The following is a 14,957-nucleotide window of genomic DNA, read 5'->3' on the forward strand; positions in this document are numbered from 1 at the left end:
ACACCCCATAGTGAACACACACACTCACACACCCCACAGTGAACACACACACTCACACACCCCGCAGTGAGCACACACACTAACACACCCCACAGTGAACACACACTCACACACCCCGCAGTGAACACACACACTAACACACCCCGCAGTGAACACACACTCACACACCCCGCAGTGAATACACACACTCACACACACACACCGCAGTGAGCACACACACTAACACACCCCACAGTGAACACACACTCACACACCCCACAGTGAACACAGACACTCACACCCCACAGTGAACACACACTCACACACCCCACAGTGAACACAGACACTCACACCCCGCAGTGAACACACACTCACACACCCCGCAGTGAATACACTAACACCCCGCAGTGAACACACACTCACAGACCCCGCAGTGAGCACAGACACTCACACACCCCACAGTGAACACAGACACTAACACACCCCACAGTGAACACACACTCACACACCCCGCAGTGAACACACACTCACACACCCCGCAGTGAACACACACTCACACATCCCGCAGTGAATACACACTCACACACCCCGCAGTGAATACACACACTCACGCACCCCGCAGTGAGCACACACTCACACACCCCGCAGTGAGCACACACTCACACACCCCGCAGTGAATACACACACTCACACACCCCGCAGTGAACACACACTCACACACCCCGCAGTGAATACACACACTCACACACCCCGCAGTGAACACACACTCACACACCCCGCAGTGAACACAGACACACACACCCCGCAGTGAGCACACACACTCACACACCTCGCAGTGAACACACACTCACACACCCCGCAGTGAATACACACACTCACACACCCCGCAGTGAACACACACACTCACACACCCCGCAGTGAGCACACACTCACACACCCCGCAGTGAGCACACACTCACACACCCCGCAGTGAGCACACACACTCACACACCTCGCAGTGAACACACACTCACACACCCCGCAGTGAGCACAGACACTCACACACCCCGCAGTGAGCACACACACTCACACACCTCGCAGTGAACACACACTCACACACCCCGCAGTGAACACACACTCACACACCCCGCAGTGAACACACACACTCACACACCCCGCAGTGAGCACACACTCACACACCCCGCAGTGAGCACACACTCACAGACCCCGCAGTGAGCACAGACACTCACACACCCCGCAGTGAACACACACTCACACACCCCGCAGTGAACACACACTCACAGACCCTGCAGTGAGCACACACTCACGCTTCCTCCCGCAGAGTGTGTCCTGTGCCGCCCTTGTCTCCGTGTGAGGTGTCTGGGAGCAGAGACAGCCCTGACCCCAGCAGGGAGCCCCGCTCTTATCTGGACTGATTGGTTTGATGGGCGCTGGATCTTCTGTATATGACAACACAAGTCTATTTGGCTTATTTGACTCTCTGACATTCTCTCAGGCAAATGTTTCAAAGATATATTCATGTTTTTGTATATATCAGAGCCCCGTTCTGTTGAGTCAAATCTCAGAGTATGAACATGGCATAGTTGATTCACTACTGTTTAGGACTTTGCCCCCTGTGTGTTATTTGGGGGCTTTCTGTACTGTTTTGTTGAATTATGAATCCACAGAAAACCAGCCGTGTCTTAATCACTAGAATGTCACAGCAAGTTTTGTATGTTACACGTGTGTTACTGTGTGCATGTTTGGTTCCCATGCATATAGACATATCAACCCGCCTAAGTGTCACAGCCCAGCCAGCAGGCAGCGGGGGGGTGGAAAAAGGGAGCTGTTCAGCCACTCGGGTCCCGTCCTCCAGAGCTCGGTGGATGACCAGTGAGAGGGGTGACGCTACAGCTATCTTCCACACCATGAGCTATGTGAGAGCAAAGAGAGCACATTAATCAGAGAGTGTGGCACCCATAAACCCAGGCTGTGCAGGGAAAATGAAAATACATTTTCACCCCATCTGGGAAACTTGAAAAATGTTTATTCAGATTACGGAAATTTCATTTTCATCACCTCTTCTCTTAAAACTCACATCCAAGACCATTGCTACAAATTTCACGATAGAATTTGGCCTGTCATATTTGGAGTTGCTGGTCGTAATCTGCTTTTAATGAGAATCATCTTTTCTGTGTGGTGATGATCGAGATAGCTGTCATCAAAATTAAGTACAGCCCATCTTTGCCAATGAAACTTCTAAGAGCTTCGCAGCATTTCTGCAAGCTAATGTCCTTGCCCAGGGATGCGATGTTGAAGATTGGTGCTGCCCTTGAAAAGTATAATTATAGTTGTTGCAAGCTGTGGAATCTGAGCGAGGAAAGTGGGTGCTTTGTAAGTGTGGATGCCGTTAATGTGAGGGGAGCTCAAACGCTCTGTTAGAGAGATAGAGGACACAGGAGAAGGAAGTCAAGCAAGGACAGATGCCGTCCTCACTAACACACGGGAGGGAGCTGGAATGCCACCTGCTTGAGATAAGGCACAATTTGGCTTTCGCCACCAGAAATACACCTTTCCAAGTGTCAAACTCACCTGTGGCTTGCTACTTAGGATGAGCTGTGTGTTCAACTCATTTCTGCTTTCCAGGGGCCATGGGACCATCAAGATTTGTAAGGCAAAGAAAGCCCTTTCGATAGGTGTGTTTGTGTCTCTCCTTGTTTGTTTGTTTCTTCTGTTTTCCTGCTATATCAGCTGGATTATCCCTAGAATCTCAATCGTCCTGCCTCCACCTCCCTGGCAGCTGGGAATACAGGTGTGTAGTATCTCCTCCTATGAAACTACGGCATCCTCTGACTTTAAACTCTATCTTCTCTTTGTTTCCCATTAGGTCTGATGAAATCTTTTACACCCCATCAACTCTTTCCACCACTGCTGATGCCTGTAGAAATTCTTATTCTTTTATAATGAGCCTTGGAGCACAGTCTCAAGATATCAGCGTATGTTCAATCTACCATCTGGAACTAAAGTCCATTCTAAAACTTAAGCTTCTAATAAATGTTAACAAGGATACTCAACTAGAGATTTTTAAATTTGAAATAAAGTGATTTTATAGTTAAAACCAGTATCAAAATTCCAAAACACATGTTAGAAGCAAGAAAAATTGAGAGGCAATTGAGAATCAACACAGTGGCTGTGCTTAACCCAGATTCTCATTTGGATCCCACACCACCCTTACGTCATTCTTTACGGAACAGAGGTAATTTCCTTGAAAACTAATTATTTCCATAGCTATCCAATTTAAATTTTTCCCATAACGCTGTTCCTTCTTAGTCTTCGCAGAGCAGCGTCGTGAAAGCTCGGGGGCATCTGTGAAGGCGCTGTGGGGGGACACAGCCACATTCCCCTTCTCGCTGTGGTGACAGTGGCCTGGCACGGAAAACGGTGGTGTGTGGCAGCGACGTGAGCGCGGGCGGGGGAAGCCAGGGCACCCACGTTCTGTCCAGATCTGGGTATGTGTCCACTTCCCTAGATCAACGACCGTCTGTCACCTGTCGTCTGCAGACTGGAGTGTGAAGCAGTCTCTGTGCATAACGTATCTGAAAGAAGAGACAGACAGGGTGGCAGTAGACTTCTAGGGAGCAGTGGCTCCTGCTGCCCGAGCTTGTCCCCCAGCGTCACGCGGGGGTCAGAGGCCCAGGACGGAGCTCGCTCTCCCACCACATGGCTTGGTCTCTGTGTCTCCAGCAGAGATGGTGCACGCTGACAGGGCCCTGTGGGGAAGACGCCTGATGAGGCGGTCTAGGATTAAGACCGTCTTCACTGTTGTCTTGTTGTTGTCATCACTGCACACTGGTCTGGTCTCCTATTACTGACCCCAAGGGCTGCACCGCCACTTGATGGGTCTAAGTACAGTTTGGGTATTGGTCTACTTCAGTACATGGCCTCTTTTCTGCCCCCCTAAACCACACTCTTCCCCTTTGTGCTGGTGTGGAGGCACACATTTATGAGCCAGCTCGGGCGAGCTGAGGCAGCAGACACCTGAGTTCAAGGCCTCATCTCAACAGAACCAACACAACACAGCAATGTGGTGTAAAAAACTTTGTACCCGTGTTATAGTCAGAATATTTTACACTCACGTCATCACCAGGACCCTAAACCTGCAAGAGAAGTTTTACTTTTAACTTCAGCTATTTCTACACTCCATTTGACTTCAAGCATTTCTTTCCAGAATTACTTCTGTATCACTCTTTTATTCAATAAGAAGTTGCTTTTAAGAGCTCCCTAACATTTTGTCTTACCTGGATCTTTAAAGAAAAAGAAATCACTATACCACCACAGAGTTTTCCTTACAAGTGGACACACAGTTCAGCTTCATAGAAATTGAGTTATCTAGGTTAAGTTGCGATGGATTCCAGCCAGACTGGACACACAGTTCATATCTCACCCTGGCTCGGATGGCTGCTCAAGCTGCTTGCCCATGAAGTCTGTTTTCATCATAAGGGCCAGCTATTTCATGAGGCAATATCTGCGCCTACTTTCATTTCGCAAGTTTGCTTCTCCCAGGCTTTCCATGCAGCTCTCCAGAAGCTGCTCACCAACCCGCCTATCAGATCTCAGGCACCATAGGACACCTGCTCCCCACCACCTCTCCTGCATCAAGAGCATCACTCCTCCCACCTCTCCTGCATCAAGAGCATCCCTCCTCCATCCCTCCTCCCCACCACCTCTCCTGCATCAAGAGCATCCCTACTCCCACCTCTCCTGCATCAAGAGCATCCCTCCTCCCATCCCTCCTCCATCAAGAGCATCCCCCCTCCATCCCTCCTCCCACCTATCCTGCATCAAGAGCATCCCTCCTCCCATCCCTCCTCCCCATCACCTCTCCTCCATCAAGAGCATCCCTTCTCCATCCCTCCTCCCCACCCCCTCTCCTCCATCAAGACCATCCCTCCTCAAATCCCTCCTCCCCACCACCTCTCCCCCATCAAGAGCATCCTTCTCCCATCCCTCCTCCCCACCACCTCTCCTCCATCAAGACCATCCCTCCTCCCCACCACCTCTCCTCCATCAAGAGCATCCCTCCTCCCCATCCCTCCTCCATCAAGAGCAACCCTCCTCCCCATCCCTCCTCAACACCACCTCTCCTCCATCAAGAGCATCCCTCCTCCCATCCCTCCTCCACACCACCCCTCCTCCATCAAGAGCATCCCTCCTCCCAACTCTCCTCCCCATCACCCCTCCTCCATCAAGAGCATCCCTCCTCCCATCCCTCCTCCATCAAGAGCATCCCTCCTCCCATCCCTCCTCCCAATCACCCCTCCTCCATCAAGAGCATCCCTCCTCCCATCCCTCCTCCCCATCACCCCTCCTCCATCAAGAGCATCCTCCTCCCATCCCTCCTCCCCACCACCTCTCCTCCATCAAGAGCATCCCTCCTCCCATCCCTCCTCCCCACAATCTCTCCTCCATCAATAGCATCCCTCCTCCATCCCTCCTCCCCACCACCTCTCCTCCATCAACACCATCCCTCCACCCATCCCTCCTCCCCACCACCCCCCCTCCATCAAGAGCATCCCTCCTTCCATCCCTCCTCCCCATCACCCCTACTTCATCAAGAGCATCCCTCCTCCCATCCCTCCTCCATCAAGAGCATCCCTCCTCCCATCACTCCTCCCCACCACCCCTCCTCCATCAAGAGCATCCCCCCTCCCATCCCTCCTCCATCAACAGCATCCCTCCTCCCATCCCTCCTCCCCACCACCCCTTCTCCATCAAGAGCATACCTCCTCCCCATCCCTCCTCCATCAAGAGCATCCCTCCTCCCCATCCCTCCTCCCCACCACCTCTCCTCCATCAAGAGCATCCCTCTTCCCATCCCTCCTCCCCACCACCTCTCCTCCATCAAGACCATCCCTCCTCCCATCCCTCTTCCCCACCATCTCTCCTCCATCAAGAGCATCCCTCCTCCCATCCCTCCTCTCCACCACCTATCCTCCATCAAGAGCATACCTCCTCCCCATCCCTCCTCCCCACCACCCCTCCTCCATCAAGAGCATCCCTCCTCCCATCCCTCCTCCCCATCACCCCTCCTCCATCAAGAGCATCCCTCCTCCCATCCCTCCTCCCCACACCCTCGTCCATCAAGAGCATCCCTCCTCCATCCCTCCTCCCCACCAACTCTCCTCCATCAAGAGCATCCCTCCCCCCATCCCTCCTCCCCACCACCCCTCCTCCATCAAGAGCATCCCTCCTCCCCATCCCTCCTCCATCAAGAGCATTCCTCCTCCCACCACCTCTCCTCCATCAAGAGCATCCCTCCTCCCCATCCCTCCTCCCCACCACCCCTCCTCCATCAAGAGCATCCTCATCCCATCCCTCCTCCGCACCACCTCTCCTCCATCAAGAGCATCCCTCCTCCCCATCCCTCCTCCCCACCACCCCTCCTCCATCAAGAGCATCCCTCCTCCCCATCCCTCCTCCTCACCACGCCTCCTCCATCAAGAGCATACCTCCTCCCATCCCTCCTCCATCAAGAGCATCCCTCCTCCCCATCCCTCCTCCATCAAGAGCAACCCTCCTCCCCATCCCTCCTCCCCACCACCTTTCCTCCATCAAGAGCATCCCTCCTCCCATCCCTCCTCCCCACCACATCGCCTCCATCAAGAGCATCCCTCCTCCCATCCCTCCTCCCCACCACCTCTCCTCATCAAGAGCATCCCTCCTCCCAGCCCTCCTCCATCAAGAGCATCCTTCCTCCCCATCCTTCCTCCCCACCATCTCTCCTCCATCAAGAGCATCCCTCCTCCCATCTCTCCTCCCCACCACCCTCCTCCATCAAGAGCATCCCTCCTCCCATCCCTCCTCCCCACCACCCCTCCTCCATCAAGAGCATCCCTCTTCCCATCCCTCCTCCCCACCACCTCTCCTCCATCAAGAGCATCCCTCCGTCATCCCTCCTCCCCACCACCTCTCCTCCATCAAGAACATCCCTCCTCCCATCCCTCCTCCCCACCACCCCTCCTCCATCACGAGCATCCCTCCTCCCATCCCTCCTCCATCAAGAGCATCCCTCCTCCCAACCCTCCTCCCCACCACCTCTCCTCAATCAAGAGCATCCCTCCTCCCATCCCTCCTCCATCAAGAGCATCCCTCCTCCCAGCCCTCCTCCATCAAGAGCATCCCTCCTCCCATCCTCCTCCCCACCACCACTCCTCCATCAATAGCATCCCTCCTCCCATCCCTCCTCCCCACCACCCCTCCTCCATCAAGAGCATCCCTCCTCCCATCCCTCCTCCCCATCACCCCTCCTCCATCAAGAGCATCCCTCCTCCCATCCCTCCTCCATCAAGAGCATCCCTCCTCCCATCCCTCCTCCCCACCACCCCTCTTCCATCAAGAGCATCCCTCCTCCCATCCCTCCTCCCCACCACCTCTCCTCGATCAAGAGCATCCCTCCTCCATCCCTCCTCCCCACGACCTCTCCTCCATCAAGAACATCCCTCCTCTCATCCCCCTCCCCACCACAACTCCTCCATCAAGAGCATCCCTCCTCCCCATCCCTCCTCCATCAAGAGCATCCATCCTCCCATCCCTCCTCCCCACCACCTCTCCTCCATCAAGAGCATCCCTCCTCCCATCCCTCCTCCCCATCACCCCTCCTCCATCAAGAGCATCCCTCCTCCCATCCCTCCTCCCCACCACCTCTCCTCCATCAATAGCATCCCTCCTCCCATCCCTCCTCCCCACCACCTATCCTCCATCAAGACCATCCCTCCTCCCATCCCTCCTCCATCAAGAGCATCCCTCCTCCCATCCCTCCTCCCCACCACCCCTCTTCCATCAAGAGCATCCCTCCTCCCATCCCTCCTCCCCACCACCTCTCCTCGATCAAGAGCATCCCTCCTCCATCCCTCCTCCCCACGACCTCTCCTCCATCAAGAACATCCCTCCTCTCATCCCCCTCCCCACCACAACTCCTCCATCAAGAGCATCCCTCCTCCCCATCCCTCCTCCATCAAGAGCATCCATCCTCCCATCCCTCCTCCCCACCACCTCTCCTCCATCAAGAGCATCCCTCCTCCCATCCCTCCTCCCCATCACCCCTCCTCCATCAAGAGCATCCCTCCTCCCATCCCTCCTCCCCACCACCTCTCCTCCATCAATAGCATCCCTCCTCCCATCCCTCCTCCCCACCACCCCTCCTCCATCAAGAGCATCCCTCTTCCCATCCCTCCTCCCCACCACCTCTCCTCCATCAAGAGCATCCCTCCTCCCATCCCTCCTCCCCACCACCCCTCCTCCATCAAGAGCATCCCTCCTCCCATCCCTCCTCCCCACCACCTCTCCTCCATCAAGAGCATCCCTCCGTCATCCTCCTCCCCACCACCTCTCCTCCATCAAGAACATCCCTCCTCCCATCCCTCCTCCCCACCAGCCCTCCTCCATCAAGAGCATCCCTCTTCCCATCCCTCCTCCCCACCACCTCTCCTCCATCAAGAGCATCCCTCCTCCCATCCCTCCTCCCCACCACCCCTCCTCCATCAAGAGCATCCCTCCTCCCATCCCTCCTCCCCACCACCTCTCCTCCATCAAGAGCATCCCTCCGTCATCCCTCCTCCCCAACACCTCTCCTCCATCAAGAGCATCCCTCCTCCCATCCCTCCTCCATCAAGAGCATCCCTCCTCCCAGCCCTCCTCCTCACCAGCCGTCCTCCATCAAGAGCATACCTCCTCCCCATCCCTCCTCCATCAAGAGCAACCCTCCTCCCCATCCCTCCTCCCCACCACCCCCTCCTCCATCAAGAGCATCCCTCCTCCCCATCCCTCCTCCATCAAGAGCATCCCTCCTCCCATCCCTCCTCCCCACCACCTCCCCTCCATCAAGAGCATCCCTCCTCCCATCCCTCCTCCCCACCACCTCTCCTCCATCAAGAGCATCCCTCCTCTCCATCCCTCCTCCCCACCACCCCTCCTCCATCAAGACCATCCCTCCTCCCATCCCTCCTCCCCATCACCCCTCCTCCATCAAGAGCATTCCTCCTCCCATCCCTCCTCCCCACCACCCCTCCTCCATCAAGAGCATCCCTCCTCCCATCCCTCCTCCCCACCACCTTCCTCCATCAAGAGCATCCCTCCGTCATCCCTCCTCCCCACCACCTCTCCTCCATCAAGAGCATCCCTCCTCCCATCCCTCCTCCCCACCACCCGTCCTCCATCACGAGCATCCCTCCTCCACATCCCTCCTCCATCAAGAGCATCCCTCCTCCCAACCCTCCTCCCCACCACCTCTCCTCCATCAAGAGCATCCCTCCTCCCATCCCTCCTCCATCAAGAGCATCCCTCCTCCCAGCCCTCCTCCATCAAGAGCATCCCTCCTCCCATCCCTCCTCCCCACCACCTCTCCTCGATCAAGAGCATCCCTCCTCCATCCCTCCTCCCCACCACCTCTCCTCCATCAATAGCATCCCTCCTCCCAGCCCTCCTCCATCAAGAGCATCCCTCCCCCATCCCTCCTCCCCATCACCCCCCCTCCATCAAGAGCATCCCTCCTCCCATCCCTCCTCCCCACCACCTCTCCTCCATCAAGAGCATCCCTCCTCCCCATCCCTCCTCCCCACCACCTCTCCTCCATCAAGAGCATCCCTCCTCCCATCCCTCCTCCCCACCACCCCTCCTCCATCAAGAGCATCCCTCCTCCCATCAGTCCTCCCCACCACCTCTCCTCCATCAAGAGCATCCCTCCACACATCCCTCCTCCCCACCACCCCTCCTCCATCAAGAGCATCCCTCCTCCCATCTCTCCTCCCCATCACCCCTCCTCCATCAAGAGCATCCCTCCTCCCATCCCTCCTCCATCAAGAGCATCCCTCCTCCCATCCCTCCTCCCCATCACCCCTCCTCCATCAAGAGCATCCCTCCTCCCCATCCCTCCTCCCCACCACCTCTCCTCCATCAAGAGCATCCCTCCTCCCATCCCTCCTCCCCACCACGCCTCCTCCATCAAGAGCATCCCTCCTCCCATCGCTCCTCCCCACCACACCTCCTCCATCAAGAGCATCCCTCCTCCCCATGCCTTCTCCCCACCACCTCTCCTCCATCAAGAGCATCCCTCCTCCCATCCCTCTTCCCCACCATCTCTCCTCCATCAAGAGCATCCCTCCTCCCATCCCTCCTCCCCACCACGCCTCCTCCATCAAGAGCATCCGTCCTCCCATCCCTCCTCCCCACCACACCTCCTCCATCAAGAGCATTCCTCCTCCGCATGCCTTCTCCCCACCACCTCTCCTTCATCAAGACCATCCTTCCTCCCATCCCTCTTCCCCACCATCTCTCCTCCATCAAGAGCATCCCTCCTCCCATTCCTCCTCCCCATCACCCCCCCTCCATCAAGAGCATCCCTCCTCCCATCCCTCTTCCCCACACCCTCGTCCATCAAGAGCATCCCTCCTCCATCCCTCCTCCCCCCAACTCTCCTCCATCAAGAGCATCCCTCCTCCCATCCCTCCTCCCCACCACCCCTCCTCCATCAAGAGCATCCCTCCTACCCATCCCTCCTCCATCAAGAGCATCCCTCCTCCCCATCCCTCCTCCATCAAGAGCATCTCTCCTCCCATCCCTCCTCCCCACCACCTCTCCTCCATCAAGAGCATCCCTCCTTCCCATCCCTCCTCCCCACCACCCCTCCTCCATAAAGAGCATCCCTCCTCCCATCCCTCCTCCGCACCACCTCTCCTCCATCAAGAGCATCCCTCCTCCCCATCCCTCCTCCCCACCACCCCCCTCCATCAAGAGCATCCCTCCTCCCCATCCCTCCTCCTCACCACGCCTCCTCCATCAAGAGCATACCTCCTCCCCATCCCTCCTCCATCAAGAGCATCCCTCCTCCCCATCCCTCCTCCATCAAGAGCAACCCTCCTCCCCATCCCTCCTCCCCACCACCTCTCCTCCATCAAGAGCATCCCTCCTCCCATCCCTCCTCCCCACCACCTCGCCTCCATCAAGAGCATCCCTCCTCCCATCCCTCCTCCCCACCACCTCTCCTCCATCAAGAGCATCCCTCCTCCCAGCCCTCCTCCATCAAGAGCATCCTTCCTCCCCATCCTTCCTCCCCACCATCTCTCCTCCATCAAGAGCATCCCTCGTCCAATCTCTCCTCCCCACCACCCCTCCTCCATCAAGAGCATCCCTCCTCCCATCCCTCCTCCCCACCACCCCTCCTCCATCAAGAGCATCCCTCTTCCCATCCCTCCTCCCCACCACCACTCCTCCATCAAGAGCATCCCTCCGTCATCCCTCCTCCCAACCACCTCTCCTCCATCAAGAACATCCCTCCTCCCATCCCCCTCACTACCCCCCACCACCCCTCCTCCATCACGAGCATCCCTCCTCCCCATCCCGCCTCCATCAAGAGCATCCCTCCTCCCAACCCTCCTCCCCACCACCTCTCCTCCATCAAGAGCATCCCTCCTCCCATCCCTCCTCCATCAATAGCATCCCTCCTCCCATCCCTCCTCCCAACAACCCCTCCTCCATCAAGAGCATCCCTACCCTCCTATATCAAAAGCATCTCTCCTGCCATCCCTCGTCCCCACCACCTCTCCTCCATCAATAGCATCCCTCCTCCCATCCCTCCTCCCAACAACCCCTCCTCCATCAAGAGCATCCCTCCTCCCATCCCTCCTCCCCATCACCCCTCCTCCATCAAGAGCATCCCTCCTCCCATCCCTCCTCCATCAAGAGCATCCCTCCTCCCATCCCTCCTCCCCACACCCCTCTTCCATCAAGAGCATCCCTCCTCCCATCCCTCCTCCCCACCACCTCTCCTCGATCAAGAGCATCCCTCCTCCATCCCTCCTCCCCACCACCTCTCCTCCATCAAGAGCATCCCTCCTCTCATCCCCCTCCCCACCACAACTCCTCCATCAAGAGCATCCCTCCTCCCCATCCCTCCTCCATCAAGAGCAACCATCCTCCCATCCCTCTTCCCCACCACCTCTCCTCCATCAAGAGCATCCCTCCTCCCATCCCTCCTCCCCATCACCCCTCCTCCATCAAGAGCATCCCTCCTCCCATCCCTCCTCCATCAAGAGCATCCCTCCTCCCATCCCTCCTCCCCACCACCTCTCCTCCATCAATAGCATCCCTCCTCCCATCCCTCCTCCCCACCACCCCTCTTCCATCAAGAGCATCCCTCCTCCCCATCCCTCCTCCATCAAGAGCATCCCTCCTCCCCATCCCTCCTCCTCACCACCCCTCCTCCATCAAGAGCATCCCTCCTCCCCATCCCTCCTCCATCAAGAGCATCCCTCCTCCCAGCCCTCCTCCATCAAGAGCATCCCTCCTCCCCAACCCTCCTCCCTACCACCTCTCCTCCATCAAGATCATCCCTCCTCCCATCCCTCCTCCCCACCACCTCGCCTCCATCAAGAGCATCCCTCCTCCCATCCCTCCTCCCCATCACCCCTCCTCCATCAAGAGCATCCCTCCTCCCACCCTCCTCCCCACCACCTCTCCTCCATCAAGAGCATCCCTCCTCCCCAACCCTCCTCCCTACCACCTCTCCTCCATCAAGATCATCCCTCCTCCCATCCCTCCTCCCCACCACCTCGCCTCCATCAAGAGCATCCCTCCTCCCATCCCTCCTCCCCACCACCTCTCCTCCATCAAGAGCATCCCTCCTCCCCATCCCTCCTCCCCACCACCCCTCCTACATCAAGAGCATCCCTCCTCCCATCCCTCCTCTGCACCACCTCTCCTCCATCAAGAGCATCCCTACTCCCCATCCCTCCTCCATCAAGAGCATCCCTCCTCCCCATCCCTCCTCCATCAAGAGCATCCCTCCTCCCCATCCCTCCTCCCTACCACCTCTCCTCCATCAAGAGCATCCCTCCTCCCATCCCTCCTCCCCACCACCTCGCCTCCATCAAGAGCATCCCTCCTCCCATCCCTCCTCCCCACCACCTCTCCTCCATCAAGAGCATCCCTCCTCCCAGCCCTCCTCCATCAAGAGCATCCCTCCTCCCCATCCTTCCTCCCCACCATCTCTCCTCCATCAAGAGCATCCCTCCTCCCATCCCTCCTCCCCATCACCCCTCCTCCATAAAGAGCATCCCTCCTCCCAGCCCTCCTCCATCAAGAGCATCCCTCCTCCCCATCCTTCCTCCCCACCACCCCTCCTCCATCAAGAGCATCCCTCCTCCCATCCCTCTTCCCCATCACCCCTCCTCCATAAAGAGCATCCCTCCTCCCAGCCCTCCTCCATCAAGAGCATCCCTCCTCCCCATCCCTCCTCCCCACCACCCCTCCTCCATCAAGACCATCCCTCCTCCCATCCCTCCTCCCCACCACCCCTCCTCCATCAAGAGCATCCCTCCTCCCCATCCCTCCTCCCCACCACCCGTCCTCCATCAAGAGCATCCCTCCTCCCATCCCTCCTCCATCAAGAGCATCCCTCCTCCCATCCCTCCTCCATCAAGAGCATCCCTCCTCCCATCCCTCCTCCCCATCACCCCTCCTCCATCAAGACCATCCCTCCTCCCATCCCTCCTCCCCACCACCCCTCCTCCATCAAGAGCATCCCTCCTCCCCATCCCTCCTCCCCACCACCCCTCCTCCATCAAGAGCATCCCTCCTCCCATCCCTCCTCCATCAAGAGCATCCCTCCTCCCATCCCTCCTCCATCAAGAGCATCCCTCCTCCCCATCCCTCCTCCCCACCACCCATCCTCCATCAAGAGCATCCCTCCTCCCCATCCCTCCTCCATCAAGAGCATCCCTCCTCCCATCCCTCCTCCCCACCACCTCTCCTCCATCAAGAGCATCCCTCCTCCCCATCCCTTCTCCCCACCACCCCTCCTCCATCAAGAGCATCCCTCCTCCCCATCCCTCCCCCATCAAGAGCATCCCTCCTCCCCATCCCTCCGCCTCACCACCCCTCCTCCATCAAGAGCATCCCTCCTCCCCATCCCTCCTCCATCAAGAGCATCCCTCCTCCCAGCCCTCCTCCATCAAGAGCATCCTTCCTCCCCATCCCTCCTCCCTACCACCTCTCCTCCATCAAGAGCATCCCCCTCCCATCCCTCCTCCCCACCACCTCGCCTCCATCAACAGCATCCCTCCTCCCATCCCTCCTCCCCATCACCCCTCCTCCATCAAGAGCATCCCTCCTCCCATCTCTCCTCCCCACCACCTCTCCTCCATCACAAGAGCATCCCTCCTCCCATCCCTCCTCCCAACCACCCCTCCTCCATCAAGAGCATCCCTCCTCCCATCCCTCCTCTGCACCACCTCTCCTCCATCAAGAGCATCCCTCCTCCCCATCCCTCCTCCATCAAGAGCATCCCTCCTCCCCATCCCTCCTCCATCAAGAGCATCCCTCCTCCCCATCCCTCCTCCCCACCACCTCTCCTCCATCAAGGGCATCCCTCCTCCCATCCCTCCTCCCCACCACCTCGCTTCCATCAAGAGCATCCCTCCTCCCATCCCTCCTCCCCACCACCTCTCCTCCATCAAGAGCATCCCTCTTCCGATCCCTCCTCCCCACCACCTCTCCTCCATCAAGAGCATCCCTCATCCCATTCCTCCTCCCCATCACCCCTCCTCCATAAAGAGCATCCCTCCTCCCAGCCCTCCTCCATCAAGAGCATCCCTCCCCCATCCCTCCTCCCCATCACCCCTCCTCCATCAAGAGCATCCCTCCTCCCATCCCTCCTCCCCACCACCCCTCCTCCATCAAAAGCATCCCTCCTCCCATCCCTCCTCCCCACCACCCCTCCTCCATCAAGAGCATCCCACTTCCCATCCCTCCTCCCCACCACCTCTCCTCCATCAAGAGCATCCCTCCTCCCATCCCTCCTCCCCACCACCCGTCCTCCATCACGAGCATCCCTCCTCCACATCCCTCCTCCATCAAGAGCATCCCTCCTCCCAACCCTCCTCCCCACCACCTCTCCTCCATCAAGAGCATCCCTCCTCCCATCCCTCCTCCATCAAGAGCATCCC

Source organism: Megascapheus bottae, chromosome 22 (assembly GCF_031878675.1).
Source record: "Megascapheus bottae isolate mThoBot1 chromosome 22, mThoBot2.hap1, whole genome shotgun sequence".
Classification (NCBI taxonomy): domain Eukaryota; kingdom Metazoa; phylum Chordata; class Mammalia; order Rodentia; family Geomyidae; genus Megascapheus; species Megascapheus bottae.